This window comes from Durio zibethinus, chromosome 24 (assembly GCF_047325235.1).
Source record: "Durio zibethinus cultivar Kanyao isolate XHJ-2024 chromosome 24, ASM4732523v1, whole genome shotgun sequence".
In the NCBI taxonomy this organism is placed as follows: Eukaryota; Viridiplantae; Streptophyta; class Magnoliopsida; order Malvales; family Malvaceae; genus Durio; species Durio zibethinus.
In genome coordinates this window covers 13341974-13361785 of record NC_143185.1, presented here as the reverse complement: position 1 = coordinate 13361785, position 19812 = coordinate 13341974, and the positions used below count along the sequence as shown (strand labels likewise).

General features: G+C 30.2%; 1 pseudogene; it reads left to right on the top strand.

The window, feature by feature from the left end:
- LOC111316375 (uncharacterized protein At5g08430-like) overlaps nucleotides 1-19812 on the top strand; it is a 28184-nt pseudogene that overhangs the window by 7801 nt on the left and 571 nt on the right.

Genomic DNA, 19812 nt, shown 5'->3' with positions numbered 1-19812 from the left:
TTATTTCTAGATTATGCCAAGATTTTGAATATCTGGTCTCTTTGTGCATACATTAGCTTTTATTGAATACATTTTATGTATCTTGATTGCTATTTCCATTTTAAGGACTTTTTTTTACTAATAGTAATAACAGTTTTATGCTAAAGAATATAATTAATGATATATAAAAAAATTTAATTAATTTTTGAAAATTATAAAAACAAGCTTGCTTTGAAAGTTTGCCTAAATGTTGGAGATTTTTAGAAAGGTTCATGAAATCTTGATATTCAAACCTGAGCTTACCTAAAACATAAAACTTGTCTTAAATTTATGATGTTTTACATGAAAACCTTTTATGAAGTAATTTGTTCTTGAATACTACCTAAACATTGAAGTATTTAGGAAATTTTATTTCATTAAGGATTTTCATACCTTTTCATGGCTTAAAAAATATATATATATATATATATTTGTTTTGGCTAAAATTTTGGTTATGAAAGTACCATATTAATAAAAATATAATAAGACGAGATTTTAAATATAAAAGATCGTACCCAAACCCTATCTAGATGTTGGAGAGTTTAGGTGGTCTTTTATATTTGAAATTTTAATTCTTAAATTTGCATTTGATCATCATTTGCACACATTCCATTTTAGATTAACATACTAATTTATAATGCATATACATATGTTTGTTTTAGTTATGGTTATTTAATATTAATTATATTATTACATTCCCTTTTTTTACCACATAAAAAGCTTTCTTAAAATTTTAAATTTTTTAAGAATTTACATGAAAACCTTTTATAAAATAATCTATTCCTAAGTGCCACATAAATGTTGGGGTATTTAGGAAATTTTATTTCATTAAGAATTTTCATGCATTTCCATTACTCAAAATAAATTTTGTTAAATTAACAAGTATAGAAACAATATTAATAAAAGATAATAAGATGGGATTTTAAATATAAAAAATTTGCACCCAAGCTTTGCCTAGATGTTAGGGAATCCGAGTGGTTTCATTATATTTGAAATCCTAGTTTTTAAATTCATGCTTAATCATCATTTTGCATAAGTTTTCATTTATAATACATACATATATATTTGTTTTAGTTACACTGGTTTAATATTAATTATGTTATTATATTTTTGTTTTACCATATAAAAAGTTTTTCTTCAAATTTTTGGTTTTAAACAAATAAAATTCAAATAGCATTTTATGAAATATAATTGATTGGTACTCTTCTTAGATGTTGGAGAGTTATCAATAATTATAATTTACAAAGAATGTTATTTTATTTTTTAAAAGAAATGTTATGATGAATCTTAAATAGAAAGACTATTTTTAAATTTTGCCTTTATGTTGGGACTTTAAAGGTATTTCTTTAATTTGAAGATTTTCTTAATATTCTTCAATAAAAGATTTTTTTAAAATAAAAAAGGGAATTATAATTAAATTTCATATAGAAAATCATTTTTATCCAAAATTACAAATAGCGCATAATTAATTGGTACCAATTTTGTGAGTGTTGTGCGGGTGCTAATCCTTCCTCACACGTAATCCACTCATGAACCCATTATGTTTTCGTAGACCAAAATTGTCTTTTTAATAAAGCTTTAAACCCATTTTATTGTCTTATTAAAAAGAGAAATTTTTGGGTGGCCAATCACACCCTAAGAAAAGATTGGCGGCGACTCCTCGTGTTTTTCACGATTTTTAAAATATTTTTACGTCTAACGATCGAGTCTCTGGACTGATACCTTATGACAGCTTGGCAATTCTACTAAGATTTTTTTTAGAGTTATGCCAAAATTTTAATTATGCGCTATTAATAATTATTGGATTTAATTGATTTTATTTAGTATTTAATTTAATTCCCTTTATATTAATTTTTCAAAAAAAAATACATAAGTTAATTGATAAAATAAATTGCATGTTAGTTAGTACTTTATTTTGACAAAGTAAATTGCATGTTAGTTATTACTTTATTTTAAGAAAATAAATTATATGTTAGTTATTATTTTGTTTTGATTTTGTGCTTATGATTTATTTATGATATGATTTTTTTGTGATATTTTGATTAATATGTCATTTGTACACCTTTGCATATACACTTACATGCATGAGCTCTAAACTTGGACTCTATTCCTTTTAGGAGGAAGTAAAGTAGTTATGCTCTCATAAGGTGATAACCTTCACATTTGCTAGCGAAATACTACTACTCAGATCAATCCATTTTTGTTAGTAGCCTATAATAGGTGAGGATCGAAGAGCCTTACTAGTCCATGATGGACAATGATGTAAGGAAATAGTCAGGAACCTTTAGACATGTAAATCCTAACCCAGCATATTTTGAGCCATACGAAGCTTGCTTAGGATAGAGCCATGCCTTCCTTATCAAGAAAATCACCTAAAGCTAGGACATTAATCTGCTCTATTATGTGCTATGCTTGGTTATTTGTTTATCTATTTATTTAGTTATTTATTTTTTTATTATTATCATTATTGACTGTTTTTTTCCCTTTGTTGCTCTTAATTTTACTACATATATCATATAGGCATCATATTTCCTAAAAGAGCATTTGTTTTGGATCAATTAAAAGCAGAAAAGGCACTCATAAAGCCAGCAACAGCTCTTAGCATAAATTATTTAGAAGTCAAAAGTCAATTCGAAGTACCTAAGAAAAAAAAAGATTGCTTAGGAGTCAGTTATGTATCTACACTTCCACAGTTGGTACATATGGATTAGAGTCAAAATGTAGTCGATTTGGAATCTATAAGGCAATAATGGGGAATAGAAAAGAAAGAGTCTTTTTTTAAAAAATGGGGATATTGCATTGCTCGTACTAGTAATGATTGATGAGGCACTAGTTAAGGCTACAATATAGTTTTAGGATCTGTCCTATCGATGTTTCGCATTTAACCAACAAGACTTGACTTTTACAATTGAAGAATGTTCCTCTCTACTCTGGATAGAGTCTACTAATCAAAATAAGATCTATTAGAAAGAATAAAAAACTATCGGGTATAGGAAGAAGTTAGTCAAGATTATGCAAATAAAGGTCAAAGAAATACATAAAGACAAGAAATAAAAGAATGGAGTTGAGCCATTCCATCAACTTTTCTAATTGAGCATATAAAAAAGCATGGTAATATTGATCAGGCGTTGAATATATTTGCTTTAATTATGTATAGGCTGATAATATTCCCTAAGGTATTGGGACATATAGAAGTCTCAGTGATCGACTTTTTCGAGCAATTAGATAAAGGTATAAACCCTTTACCGATCATTTTCACAGAGACCATCAGGTTGCTCAATTTTTGTCAAAGAAAGGGTGAGAGGCAATTCATAGGATGCACTAAGCTACTTTTTATATGGCTTAGAAGTCACTTTTAGGGAAAAGGGAAGATAGCATGCCAACTATTTTCCCATCATTTCGTTCCCATCAAAGAATGGCGGAGGGATTGGACGAAAAGTCAATGGATGTCATTCTTTTTAGAACTTACTAGTGAGGATGTAACATAAAGGGCACCATCAATGCTTCCTATGAGCATTTTGTATAGTTATGAAGATGAGTCATGGGTACCCTAATTGGGAATATAGGAGGCAACGAGTTATGCACCTTTAATGGTTTAAAGGCAATATGACTTGCATTAGTTCATTTTTATGACTCATGGACTCAAATCGCTTGAATTTGATTATGGGGCATCTGGTTATATGAAAAAGGTCTGTGAAGTCATTAAAGCATGAAAGCAATGAACCAAATGAACCCAACTAGATACGCAGATAATATTATAGAAGGGTACCTTGCTTGGAGAATGAAAAAGGTAAATGAAGTTAGGCCTTTATCAGTCGATGTTTTAGGTAAGTTGCCCACTCCTATTTCAGAACCGATATTGTCAACTTTGGATATCACCCAATGAGTGTTTGAGATTGAAAGAAAGGAGTTAAAGAAAGAGAAGATGGCAATGATAGATTAAGTTAATCAATTGAGATATGATTTGATGATAAGAGATGATATAGTACAAAAGCTGACCAATGAGTGAAATGTATTAAAAAAGATTTGCAAAACCTTCATCAAGAAAATAAAAGATTGAGATTGGACAATAAACCTTTAAGGGGACCCAAGAAGGATATAGAAAGATCGAAAGAGATATTGGAGTATTGGAAGAATAAAGCTCGAAAAAACATGGAAATGATCATTACACTCACCAAAAAGTAGCACACATGAAAGAAAAGTTTTCGGGAGTCTCTGAAAGGGTAGCCAAGTGTCAAAGAGAGAACAAGAAACTAAAGGCAAAGTTAAAGAAGGAACAGAACAAGAACTCTTATCTACAAAATGAGAAAAAGATTTTGGAGCAAGAGCTAATGAGCTTAGAACTTTAGGTAGTCAATAATCGAAATCATATAGACAAAATTTTGATTAAATGGCAAAGAATGAAGGATTATTAGGCTGGCACTTGTAACATGGAAGTGGATGCTCGAGAAATGTGGAGAGTAAAGAGTTTAGGAAGGCAACAGTACATAGAGCATCTGACTTTTCAAATCTACAAAGCTGTCTAAAAGGCTGGCAAGATGATAGAAAAAGTAAAAGCACTTGAACAAGAGATCATACCAACCCAGGGCTATAGTTAGAGACTATTAAACTTTTTATGTGAGGCTAGGGAGCAATACACTTAAGTCAAATATTTTTATGGTTTTAATGTAAAGATGACTGGGTGATGTACAAAGACTTTTACGGTTAATGAAAGTTTCTTTTGCTCAAATTAATCCAAAATAATGCCCTAATTTGTATTACATTCATTTCATATATGCATTTTAATTTAAGCCAAATTAACAATAATAATGCAATATCATGTGCCGTAATTCATCGTTAATAAAAATTAAAGGTTTAAGGATAGCAAAGCTGAAGAGCACAAGTCAATTAGTCTTACACAAACAAAACACTCGTTCTTAAACTCAAATCATGAATGGCGAAAATGTTGCTAGGATTGAAAGAGTTGAAAAAGCATAAAAAGAGATAAGAGAAAGGGTAATGGAGATACAACAAAATATTGAACTGCAAATGATTGAATAAAGGCAACTGTTATCCAATTCAATAAAAGGTAAAGGAATTACCGGCACCTCGAGACCATGAGAAGAGGTTGGTATAAGAGAACCATTCTATCCTTCAGGGTTCACCCCATCCTATGTTCAAGCTCCTTGGGGCATATATGTATAGCCACCAAATGCCTAATCTCACCCTTATCCCTTCGCTAGCCAACCACAGATCCATGTGAATGCTAACACAAGATCAATTCCTGTTAACCTCACTCTGGTACCAAATCTTGATGATCCAATTGAACAAAAAAAGTTACGAGAAATGTCAAAACTGGTTATGAATTCAAAAATATGAAACAAGTATGATTAGCTCAAAGAAAGGTTAAAGTAGTAGAGGGTAATGATGTTTATAGGATTATCAATGCTAATGAGCTCAGTTTGGTGCCTAATTTAGTTATTCCAACTAAATTTAAAACTTTGAAAAATATGATGGAACAAAATGTCTTTCTACTTACCTTGTTGTGTTCTATTAAAAAAATGATAGGCCACACTCAAAATGACAAGCTCTTGATCTATTATTTTTAAGATAGTCTAACTAGATCAACGATAAAATGGTATGTGCAGCTAAATCGAAGTTGAATCCATTCATGAAAGGACTTGGCCAAAACCTTCATTGTCCAGTCTAAACATGTTCTTGATACAACCCCTAACAGGTTTGATGCTACAGAATATGGAGAAAAGGCAATGAAAATGTTTTAAAAATATACGCATCGATAAAGGGATGTGGTAGCTTAGGTCCAACAACCACTAACTAAAAAGGAAATCACGGTACTATTTGTCAACATATTAAAAGCACCTTACTATGACAAGTTGGTAAAAAATGCAACAAAAATTTTTTTTGATATGGTGATTTCAGGCGAAATGATAAAGAATACCATCAAGAGTGGCAAAATTGAAATGCCTGAGAAAAAGATAGCAAATGTGAAAAGAAAGAGCATGAGACACATGCAGTCTCAAATGAAATTCCCTACACCATCATTTTATTCCATATAACCCAAACCTATTTTACCCTTCTTTTTACCCCACCACCAACCAAATTTCCCAACACCTCTATTATTACTAAGCACCCTAATAGCCATCTTATAGGCTAAGTTTTAACCCTTAACCACTCAATCATGCCCTTCTACCTCCCACTCGACCGATTACTCAACCAACTCCTCAAACCAATAACCAAGAAGCCAACAAAACAACACCAATTGAGAAAAGCCCCAGTTTGATTCAATTTTTATGTTTTACATTTATCTGTATCCCTAATTGTTGAGAAGATACCTTATTGCTCCTACTTATATGGCACCATTGAAGCCACTTTATTCGGGTTAATATGATCCCAATGCTAAGTGTGATTACCATTAGGGACATGCTCTTAAAAATTGCATAGCCCTCAAGTGTAAGGTATAAGATCTAATTAACCAAAGGTTTTAAACTTTTGATAAATCCAAACCAAATGTCAATACAAATCCTTTACCAAACCATACTGAGGGGAAAATTAGTGCTATGAGTGATGAAAAAGTTGTAAGGATCAAAAGATGTGTGAATGAAGTGAAAACCCCTTTTAAGTGGGTGTATGATTGTTTGATTGAGACAAACACGATCCAACCAATATCTTTGGATGACAATGGAAGCTATAAAGATCACAATCAGGTTTATGAGTACCATAGAGAAATGGTTGGACATTCAATTCAAAGATATGAAGCCTTTAAACGAATTTTGCAAAGCTTGATAGATACGACTATCATAGAATTTTATGATGAATATGATGAGATCAATACAAAAATGATGGATGATGAGTATCTCGACAAGCCTCTTATCTCTAAACCTCTCACGATGTACTATGATGAAAAATTCAAACCCGCAACTGAGAAAGCTACCTCTATTTCTAGAACGCTAATAACTATCTATGTTCTCAGTCTCTTTCTTTACTAGACTGATAAAGCAGTCTCGTGGATGTATAACTATAATGCTGTGACTCAAAAACTTGATGCAATCATAGATAAGCTAGATATAGGGAATATTGTAAATATATTAGGTGTAAGAGAAATGACATAGAGTGGTTAGTGTTATACTCTTGATATGTTAGAAAGGGCTAAAAAAAGGAAAGGTCAATTCAAAAAAAAAGTCACAAGAGAAAGTCAAGGTTCTTTACTCGTGGTAAACCCAGAAACTTGAATTAACAAGCTAGTGTCAATGAAAGAAGCCTGTGAATTTTTTAAGATCATTAAGCACATCGAGTATAGTATGGTGGACCTATTGAACAAGTTACCTACTCATATTTCTTTATTGTCCTTACTACTGAATTCAGAGCCACATCGGAATGTTTTACTAAAAGTGTTTAACCAGGCTTATATGAAACATAATATTTATGTAGAGAAAGTAGATCATATGGTTAGAAATATTATAGCCCCCAACTTCATCACTTTTAATGATGATGAAATACCTCTAGAAGGACGAGGTAGTGTTAAGGCCCTGCATATTACTATCAAGTGCAAAATCCATACCATGGCTAAAGTATTGATTAACAATGGATCATCTATTAATGTCATGCCTCTAATGATATTATCCAAACTTCTAGTAGACCCATCTCACAAGAGAAACAGTCACATGGTTGTAAGAGCTTTCAATGGAGCATGAAAAGAGGTGATCAATGATATAAGAGTCAGTTACAAATTGGTTTGTGCACCTTTAATGTCCCATTTTAAGTGATGGATATAACTTCGACGTATAGTTACTTACACAGAAGGCTTAGATTCATATGGTCAGGACTATACCTTTATCTTTGCACTAAAAGGTAAAATTCATTGTGGAAAAGAAACAGGTTTGTAAAGATGGTGAGGAGGATATATTGGTGACAAAAACCTTGAGTACTCCTTTTATTAAGGTTACAAAAGAGGCGATTGAATGCTCACTTAGAGCTTTTAAAGTAGCAAATACTACTTATGTTAGAGAAAGGTCAAGGATACCAATTTTTTGATTGTCAAAGACTATGAACATGGTGATCAAATAGACTATTGGCAAAGGTTAGCAAGCTAGCCAAGGCTTAAGAAAGTCTTTATAAGGGATTAAGAGGCCACCAAGCACTGGTGAAAACAAAGAAGGATGAGGGTTAGACTATAAGTTTACTGTTGCTAATAGAAATAAGATGATACTAGAAAAGAAAAAAAAGAGAATGACAAGCCTCAAAGGGTAAGATTCAATTGATGAAAAAATAGTGTTCCCCTATTTGTATGAAACATTCTTTTCAGGAGAGCATGTCTATCCTGGATCATCAAAGATAAAAAAAAAAAGAACCAATAATGGGATTGGAGGAAGCCTTTTCTTAAGTCCAAATTAGAGTAGATGATAAAATTATGCAAGATGAAGAGACGTTTCTTTCCTTTTTAGGTTAAAAGACCTAAGAATGATGTACTATTTCTATTATCCTTGAACCTTTCTAACCTAAAAATTTCAATTGCTTCTTCCTAATAGCATGTGGAGGTCAAATGTATGGGCTTATTTTTATTATTCTAATAAAAAGTACAAATGCAATGCATTTCATATATGCCATCTTTATCATTTTTTTCCCTACTTTTTTGTTGTTATTCATATTTTTCTTACTTTCGCTAAAATCAATCTATATCTCTTTGAAATTATACCCATTTTTAAGTTTTTAAATAATGAACATTATGGATGATTAAGAATATGATGCCAGATTTCATTTAAAAAATTTGAGTCACATTACTGAATTAATGATGATATTGATTCAAAAGACTATGATTTACTTTAAGATCTATTAAGGTGGATGGAACAAGAAAAAAATTTATAAAACCTTATCAAGAATCCACTGACTTATTAAATTTAGGGAATGGTGAAAACAAAAAAGAAGTCAAGATTGGTACTTCATTATTACCAGTTGAGAAATAGAAGCTGGTGGACTTGTTGCAAGAATATGTGGATGTATTTGCATGATTCTATCAGGATATGCCTGGGTTTAGTTTGGATATTGTTGAGTAGAGATTACCTTTAAAGCTAGAGTGTTGACTTATACAATAAAAGTTAACACACATGAAGCTAGAAACATAGCTGAAGATAGAACAAGAAGTGAAAAAGTAATTTGATGCAGGCTTTTTTAAAATAGCCAAGTATCTTGAATGGGTAGCCAATATAATCTTAGTTCCTAAAAAAATAAAAAAGTTAGAATGTGTGTGGACTACAAGAACTTGAATAAACCTAGTCCAAAGGATAATTTTTATTTGCCTTATATTGATACCCTTATGGATAACACTGCTAGGCACTCTGCCTTTTCATTTATGGATGGATTTTCTAGCTACAACCAGATCAAAATGGCTAAAAAAAATATGGAAAAAATCATGTTTGTGATAATGTGAGGAATATTTTGCTATAAAGTCATGCCTTTTAGGCTAAAAAACACTGGCACATCTCAAAAGGCAATGTTCACCCTTTTTTATGATATGATGCATAAGGAGATAAAGGTGTATATTGATGACAAGGTAGCCAAATCTCAAGAAAAGGAAGATCATGTAACTAATTTTGGAAAACTCTTTGAAAAGTTGTAAAAATTCCAGCTCAAACTGAACCTGGCCAAATGAACTTTTGGTGTTAAGTTGAAAAAATTGCTTGGGTTTATAGTTAGTAAAAAGGGTATAGAAGTAGACCCTAATAAGGTTTGAGTCATTCAAGAATTATTAGCACCATGTACTCAAAAAGAAATGAAAGCTTTTTTGGGGCAACTAAATTACATTTCTCGTTTTATATCCCAACTTACTTTAAAATGGGACCTAATATTTAAGATGCATCATAAAAATAATATGGGTAAATAGGATAAAGAATGCCAAAATGCCTTTAAAAAGATTAAGGAGTATTTGACAAACCCACTAGTGTTGATGCCACCAGTTGCAAGAAAACCATTAATCTTTAACTAACAATGCAAGAAAAATCAATAGGATGCATCATAAGTCAAAGAGATAAAACTGGTAAGAAAGAGCATGCTATTTACTATTTAACTAAAAAGTTCATGAAGTACGAGGCCAAGTACTACCAAATAGAAAAAATATGTTGTGTCCTAGCTTGGACTACTCGAAAGCTCAAACAGTACATGCTCTATCATACGATGTGGTTAATATCAAAGCTAGACCCACTCAAGTACATTTTTTAGAAACCATCCCTATCAGGTAAGGTAGCAAGATGGCAAGTCATGCTTTCAAAATATGATATTGTGTATGTGACACAAAAATCCATAAAAAAAGTGTGATAGCTGACTTTCTTATCGATTAAACTACTGAAGATTATAAACCCATAAAATTTGAATTCTTGGATGAAGATTTAATAGCTCTCTTACAGGATGAAGATGAAAAACCTATAACAAAATCATGAAAGATGTTTTTCGATTGGGCATCCAATATAATAGGGCATGGCATTAGGGTAGTGCTAATATTGCTAAAAGGAAATTCTATCTTTGCACTACAATGTTAGATTTCAATTGTACAAATAATGTTGTTGAGTACGAAACATACGTCATAGGCCTACAAATGGCCATTGGAAAGAAGATTGAGGTGCTAGAAGTGCATAGGGATTTAACCTTAATAATTTACCAATTGAAGGGCGAATATGAGACTAAAGACCTAAAGTTGGTGCTATACTAAAAACATATAACTAATTTGGCAAAATAATTTAAAAAGATTCTATTTCAGTATGTTCTTCAAGAAGAAAATCATATCGCTGATGCCTTAGCTATTTTGGCAGCAATGTTGAAGTTAAATGACAGTGGAGAATCTAACATATCAAGGTGTAAATGAAAAATTCATTAGCCCACTGTTTGAGTGTAGAAAAAGAGGTGGATCAACGACCATGGTATTATGACATTATGTAATACATCAAATGCCAAAGATATCCCAATCGAGCCTCAAAGAATGACAAGAAGACTATTTAAAGATTAGTAGTATGATTTATGCTTGATGGAGAAATCTTATATAAGAAAAGTCGAGATCAAGTTTTGCTATGATGTGCAAACGCTATTGAAGCATGAAAAATACTTGAAGAAGTGCATGAAAGAATTTATGGGATACATGCCAAAGTGTACATAATAGCCAGATAGATTATGAGAATGGGTTATTATTGGACTACATTAGAAAGTGATTGTATCAGTTATGCTCGAAAATATCATAAATGTCAAATTTATACAAATAAGATTCATTCTTTTTTAGTTTCGTGTATGTTCTAGCACTACCATAGCCTTTTTCTATGTGGGGAATGGACATGATCAGACCTATAACCCTAAAAGCTTCAAATAGACATCGTTTTATCTTTGTCATAATTGATTATTTCACCAAATGGGTGGAAGCAGCTTCATGTGCTAGCATTACGTGATTAGTGAGTGCAGATTCATAAAAAAAAAGATAATATGCCTATATGGACTCTCGAAAGGATCATCTTTGATAATGCTAGCAACTTGATAACAAAATGATAAAGAAATTATGCACTCAGTTTAAGATAAAGCATCATCATTCAGTTTTATACCATAAAAAAATGAATGGTGCAGTAAAAGCAACAAACAAGAACATCAATAAGATATTAGGGAAGATGACTAATATATATAAAGACTGGCATAAAAAGTTACCCTTTGCCTTACTTGTCTACAGAACATCAATTCAAACCTTTACAGAGATTATCCCATTTTCATTGGTATATGGGATAGAAGCTATTTTACCAATTGAAATAGAGATTCTTTCCCTAAGGGTTTTGAGAGAGTTATAATTAGATGAAAAGGATTAGGTTCGAAACTATTTTGAACAGGTGAATCTCATTGAAGAAAAAAGATTCTCAACACTCAATCATAGGTAGATGTACCAAAGAAGAATCATGTAAGCATATGATAAAAAAATGCAACCCCAGTGCTTTTGTGAAGGTAAATTGGTACGAAAAAGGATTTTACCAATTCAACATGACAATCAAGGAAAATAGACACCCAATTGGAAAGGTTCATATGTGGTAAAGAAAGCATTCTCAAGTGGAGCTCTAATCCTTGCAAAAATGGATTGCAATGAATTATCGTATCTCATGAATTCTGACATTGTTAAGAAATTTTTGCTTAAAAAAAAGAAAAAAAAATGATTCCAACTAAAAACCTAAAAAAGGTGATCTAAACTAGAAGAGGGATCGTTTAAGCTAAAAACCTAAAAAAAGTGGCTTAAATGAAAGTTGAGTTAAGAGAAAACCCTTCAAAGAATGATGGAATGCCACAACGGGATAAATCGGTGCTAGAATTAAGAGAGATGACTTTTGGGGAAAAGGTTCCATTAGTTGTAGATATGGGTCAAAGACTAGTTATATGATATCAAACATGGCAAAATCGTAAATATAACAAATTTTTAGAGAAAAGATTTGGGCTAAATAGGTCAAGGCTATGTAGATGTTCATTATTTAAAGAAATGATATTTAGTTATCAAAATACCTTTAAATAACCTTTCCTTTGTGCTTCGAAAGCTCATCTTTCTCTTTTTAAAATCAAAATATATCCATGTGGTCAATTAAATCCTATATTCAGCCTTAAACATGAAATATTGCATCCATCACTTGAAATTGAAATAATGATTGATAATGTTCATGATAGACCAATGTGTCACTAAAAAGGGAAAAAAGTGTGAAATGTGAAATGTAAATTGACTAATTCCAAAATAAAAAAAAAATTAGAGATTCTCGAAATAAGAAGAAAAACAAATAACTAAATGACAAACAAGAAATTCAGAAGTAAGTTTCAAGTTTGAAAGAACCAAACCAACTTTAAAAGTTGAATTAACATGAATGAAAGAACATGATATAATTGCATCTATTTTTTTTATCACAATCACATCATGCATCTATATTTTTCATGCCATGCATCAATATTTCTTTCATCACGATTACTACATACATCACATACCTCTTATGATAAGTTGTAAAGAAAGTTTCTCTATAAGACATCAAGAAGTATCACCATGTTTTTCATTTTAAAAAATAAAAAAGAACCTAAAAATGAAATGTCACATTTAGCGTGATCCTTAAAATTGAGTTTACCGACTTACGATGTTGTCCTAATTATCAGTTACTTTTCGACTAGCGATGTTGTCCCGATCATCTTTATTTTTTGACTTATGGTGTTATCCCGATCATTTTTTACTTTTTGACTTACGGTGTTATCTCGATTATCAGTTATTTTTTCACTTGCAATGTTGGCTCAATCATTCTTTACTTTTCAACTTATGGTATTGTCCTAATCATCAGTTACTTTTTGACCTACGATGTTGTCCCAATCATCAATTATTTTTTGACTTACGGTGTTGTCCCGATCATTTCTTACTTTTTGACTCACGAAGTTATCTCAGTCATCAGTTACTTTTCGACTTGCAATATTATTTTGGTTTTTAGTTATTTTTTGACTTACGATGTTGTCCCGATCATCCCTTACTTTTTGACTCAGGGTGTTATCTCAGTCATCAGTTACTTTTTGACTTATGGTGTTGTCCTGGTCATCGGTTATTTTTCAACTTACAGTGTTATTCCAATCGTTCCTTACTTTTTGACTTGCGGTGTTGTCTCAGTCATTAGTTACTTTTTGACTTGTGGCATTGTCCCAATCATCAGTTATTTTTTAACTTGTAGTGTTGTTCTAGTCATTCCTTACTTTTTGACTTACAGTGTTATTCCGGTCATCAGTTACTTTTTGACTTGTAACGTTGTCCCAATCATCAGTTATTTTTTGACTTACAGTGTTGTTCTAGTCATCCCTCATTTCCCAACTTGTGATGTTGTCAAAACATGACCAAAAATACAAAAAAAATAAAACAAAAAAAATAAAAAGAGAAAGAAAAAAAAAAGAAAGCAAAGGTTTGCTCATTCAGAAGCATCATCCAAACAAAATTACCTTTTATGTCTTTGTATTTCTTCTGATCCTCAAAAACATGCAAAAAAAAGGCAGCTGTAGATAGTGAATTTTGTCCTGGATATTTTTCAACATGATTGATCTTGGACTTATTCACAAACAAGGGCTAAGGCCATTTAGGAAAACAGTTTAAGACCCATAGAAAGCTCACAAATTTATCTATTCAAAAATTCAAAGTCAACTCAGGTCAAATTCGATCAAATGAAGTCAAAATTACACAAAATTGGTCAAAATGGATAAAGCCCAAGTCAATTCTAAAAATTCAAAACCCAATTTAAATCAATCTGGTTTAAAATTGAATTTGAGATTTTTTCGAAACACTAAACTTTTCATTGTGCCTTGAGAAAGGCAAAATTACCAAAATACCTTTATGGAGGTATTTTGTAATTTGACATTCCCAAGCTTGGATTTTTGTAAAACCTTTCAAATCTTAATTTTATAATATTCTATGATTTTTAGTGCATTTAAAATCACAGTATTACCCAAAAAAGGTAACACCTTAGGGGTATTTTCATAATTTAGCCTTTTTGAGCTTGGATTTTTGTAAAACTTTTCAGATTTTAATTTTATAATATTTCATGATTTTTTGTGAGTTTGAAATCATGACAGTACCCTAGAAAGTGTGAAACTATCAAAATATCCTTATAAGGATATTTTCATAATTTGGTCTTTTTCGAGCTTGAAATTTCACAAAACCTTTCATATCTAAATTTTATAATATTTCATGATTTTTAGTGCATCTGAAATCATAGCAGTCCTCTGAGAAGGAAAAATTACCAAAATACCCTTATTGGGGTATTTTCATAATTTGACCTTTCCAAGCTCAAAATTTCACAAAACTTTTTAGATCTTGGTTTTATAATATTTCATGATTTTTAGTGCTTTAAAATCTCAAAATGAGCATGGGATCATTGATTTCTAAGAAAATGGCCATAAATACCAAAACTTTGCACTAAGGGGCAAAATGGTCTTTTTCATGGGTTTGGGAGCACAAAAATTCAATCTTTGTGGAGTTTAATTTGAGCCATAGATCTTTTGCTGACTTTTAATCCAAGGGCCAAAGGTGGCTCCTTGAAATTAAGAAAAAGATGAACTACGACCATCGAATGAAATTTCATCCAAGGGCTTTTATTGAGCAATATGGAGATCTTGCTTTTTGAGAAAGTTGTTGCCGAATAAAAGAGAGGGAGGAAAAGCTACCGAAAAAAGAAAGAAAGAATAAGGAAGCATTTGAAAGAAAAAAAGAAAGAGCACAAAAAAAAAAGAAAGTTGAAAATTCAAGAGGTGAGACAGCATATACCAAGGCTGAGATTTACCAATTATATCATGTGTTTTACACTATTTTTGCACCTGCTATGATATTTTCTGCAAGTGTTCTTATTTATTCCTTTCATGCTTTGTGCTTGGTGTGTTTGTTGATAAAATTTCAAGCCTTATTTGTTTTATGTTTCTATTTCATTTTTTTTCAAACTGGTTGGAACATCATTGTTTATTTTGGTGTTGCCAAATAGCTGCTGTTTCACTTTCTGGCAATAGCTGTTCGGTCCATGCCACAAATCCTTCCACCCTTATTTTTCATCCTTTATATCTAGCCTATAGCTAGCTTAAGCTAAGATAAATGAAGATAGGAAAATCAACTTGGAGTAACCAAACTGTGCTGCCTAACTTTCCATAGGCAATCAGGGTTTGGATTATTTTTTTGTATAGATACAACCCCTCATTTAACTGGGAAAATGCTTTAAAAGAAAATAATTTCCAAGTTAAAGAGATAAGCTATTAGAGGAGGAAGAAAGGTCTAAAATTTTAGTTTTCTTTTACTTTCAGCCTCTAATTTCACGTATTGGGGTCTTATACACATCAAAGCTTCAAGCTTTTTTTGTCTTATCATCTCTTTCTTTACGTGGGGTCCTACCTTTGGTCCATTCTTGCATTTGACTATATGGAGAATGAAAAGTTAAAATGGTTCATATATAGAGCAAGCATCACGTGAATTTTCCTTCTTTATTTTTATTTTGCTTGACTTTTTTTGTATGACTTTGCTTACTGGATCAGTGCATGAATAATAAATTATGGATGTAGGAAAACATAAGAAATGAAGGTTGATAATAGGCCATAGGTAATGCATGCTTCACATGAATTAGGTTGTCCTATATTCATGTTTGTTTTGCTTAGTTATACATTTTTTTTCTACTTCATCAATGCATGAATTAGTTTTAGATGAGGGAAAATATTACACATACCTCACAATCCTACCATTATCTTGATGTTTAGCTCTCTTATGGTTTCTTTTGTTATGATGGTTGTAAGGGTCAATATTTAGCATGATGGTTACTAGATGTTCTAAATAATGTAATAACAAATGTAGTAAGGCTAAGGTAGATAAGAAAAAAACATAATAAATTTTGATTAGGGGGTTAGAATATTTAAACATCCTTTTGCATAATTATTTTGGCATGATAATCATATTTATTTCTAGACTATGCCAAGATTTTGAATATCTGGTCTCTTTGTGCATACATTAGCTTTTAAATTAATTTGTCTATGTTCTTTGAATACATTTTATGTATCTTGATTGCTATTTGCTTTTCAAGGACTTTTTTTTACTAATAGTAATAATAGTTTTATGCTAAAGAATATAATTAATGATATATAAAAAAATTTAATTAATTTTTGAAAGTTATAAAAATAAGCTTGCTTTGAAAGTCTGCCTAGATGTTGGAGATTTTTAGATAGGTTCGTAAAATCTTAAAATTCAAATCCGAGCTTACCTAAAGCATAAAACTCGTCTTAAATTTATAAAATATTACATGAAAACCTTTTATGAAGTAATTTGTTCTTGAATACTGTCTAAACATTAGGGTATTTAGAAAATTTTATTTCATTAAGGATTTTCATGCCTTTCCATGGCTTAAAAATATATATATAAATATATATTTGTTTTTGCTAAAATTTTGGTTATGAAAGTACCATATTAATAAAAGTATAATAAGACGAGATTTTAAACATAAAAGTTCATACCCAGACTCTATCTAGATGTTAGAGAGTTTAGGTGGTCTTTTATATTTAAAATTATGATTCATAAATTTGCATTTGATCATCATTTACACACATTTCATTTTAAATTAATATACTAATTTATAATGCATATACATATGTTTGTTTTAATTATGGTTATTTAATATTAATTACATTGGTACATTCCTTTTTTTTACCACATGAAAAGCTTTTTTTGAAATTTTAAATTTTTTACGAATTTACATGAAAACCTTTTATGAAATAATTTATTCTCAAATACCACTTAGATGTTAAGATATTTAGGAAATTTTATTTCATTAAGAATTTTCATGCATTTTCGTTACTCAAAATAAATTTTGTTAAATTAACAAGTATAAAAACAATATTAATAAAAGATAATAAAATAGGATTTTAAATATTAAAAATTCACACCCAAGTTCCGCCTAGATGTTGGGTAGTCTGGGTCATTATATTTGAAATCTCAATTTTTAAATTCACACTTGATCATCATTTTGCATATGATTTCATTTATAATGCATACATATATATTTGTTTTAGTTATGCTAGTTTAATATTAATCATATTATTATATTTTTGTTTTATCACATAAAAAGTTTTTCTTAAAATTTTTGGTTTTAAACAAATAAAATTAAAATAGAATTCTATGAAATATAATTAATTGGTACTCTGCTTAGATGTCAAAGAGTCATCAATAATTATTATTTACAAGGAATGTAATTTTATTTTTTAAAAAGAATGTTATGATGAATCTTAAATAGAAATACTATCTTCAAATTTTGTCTTTATGTTGGAGACTTTAAAGGTATTTCTTTAATTTTAAGATTTTCTTAATATTCCTCAATAAAAGATCTTTTTTCAAATAAACAAAAGGAAATTATAATTAAATTTCATATAAAAAACCATTTTTATCCAAATTACAAATAACGCATAATTAATTAGTATCAATTTTGTGAGCATTGTAGGGGTGTTAATCATTTCCTACACATAATCGACTCCTGAACTTATTCTATTTTCATAGACCAAAATTATCTTTTTAATAAAGCTTTAAACTCGTTTTATTGTCTTATTATAAAGATAAATTTTTAGGTGGTCAATCACACCCTAAAAAAAGATTGGTGGTGACTCCTAATTTTTTCATGATTTTTAAAAACTTTTTATGTCTTATGATTGAGTCTTTGGACCAATACGTTATGATAGTTGTTCTCAAGTTTAGTCTAGTTAAATGGGTTCTTTTATAAATGGGAGGTAAGCTAAGCTCAACAATTAATCTGTAGGTTATGTTGCATCTATTGAATTCTTAAATGTTTATGAAAGTTGGTATTTTGTGGAATAAAAGAATCTTTCTCTTCATTTAGGTTCCTAAAATTAGAATTATTTTTGGAAATTGAGGTTATCAAAGGTTTTAAGCAATTAATTACTTATAAATAAAAGATTAAATAAAAAGATTTTGCATGGTAAAAGCCTTTTTATTTTTGAACTAATCATATTGTTAGTATTAGACAACTAGGAAGTTTGCTATAGAGTTAAGGTTCGAAGAGCAAACTAGGAATTTAGCAAGTTATACTAATAATATCCTGTTAGTTTGAGCTATACCTGTGAACAATAATTAAGGGTTTTAAGTTTAATTTTGATTGTTAATTGATTTGGGTGCAATCGTGATTGAAAAACATAGTCACATACGATTTTATGAATGCAAAATGAACTAGTTTCAAATATGAAATTATAGTGAAAACTATGGTTCATACTTCATTCTACCAATTTGCCCATCAATATATCTGTTGGATGCATGTTATGTTTACTGCTAGCAAATGTTTAAAACCAAAACTAGCTTGCTTATTGTTGTTAACCATTAAGTAGTGTGAGTTTTGGCCTTGGTTAGTCGTTAGACATTTTTTCAAGATTAAAACAAGCAAATGACCCATTTATTGAGCCAAAGGATATTCAGATGGGCCTATTTTGGTTCTTACTCAGATATGTAAACCCAAGAAGAGAATTATGGTGTGCCTAATCCTTGGTAGCTTAATAGAAAAACATTAATAAAGCACTGGTGATGTCTCATAAAGCTAAATTCTTATGGTTTGACGACATTATACTAACCATTAAGTAAGCTATATATTTCAATATCTTTCTATATGATATTTTTATTAATTTTATTGTATATATACTCTCTTATGTTTGATTTTTACAAGCCAACAAAACTAGTAAAGCTAATATTGTAAATTTTTATTGGCTTATATTTGGTTACACTTAATATTTGATATCCATTTCTTATGTATTTTTCTCTACCCTTCAATCCCTATTTTACCCATTGATTTTACTTTATTTTGTTTTCAGTTTTTATTCCACTCATCTTTCCTTTTTTTTTTTTAACTATTAACTTTTCCAAATATCAAAATTATTTTAAATTGTTAATAGGTGGAATTTGAAATGAATGCTCGAATTTGACATACAAATATAACCAAGGATGTATGTATTCTCATTCATACCATACTTAGCTATGAGAGAATAATTAAATCTTTTATTCTCTTGTTATTGGTGTTTTCTAGTGTCAATTGATGGCCAAGTTTCTATTACCATTGATTACTTGTTTTTTAAGTGTTGTTTGATAAATTGAAAAATGAAGTGTTGAATATTTAGTTTTGAGAAATTTTTATATTTAATTTATATTACAAAAATTATTTTGGCATGCTACTAAAAGTTAAGTATTTAATAGATTTTTTATTGAATTTTTTTCTAAAAGAGGGACCTATGATTTTATTCGCAATTAAATTAAAATGTTAAAAA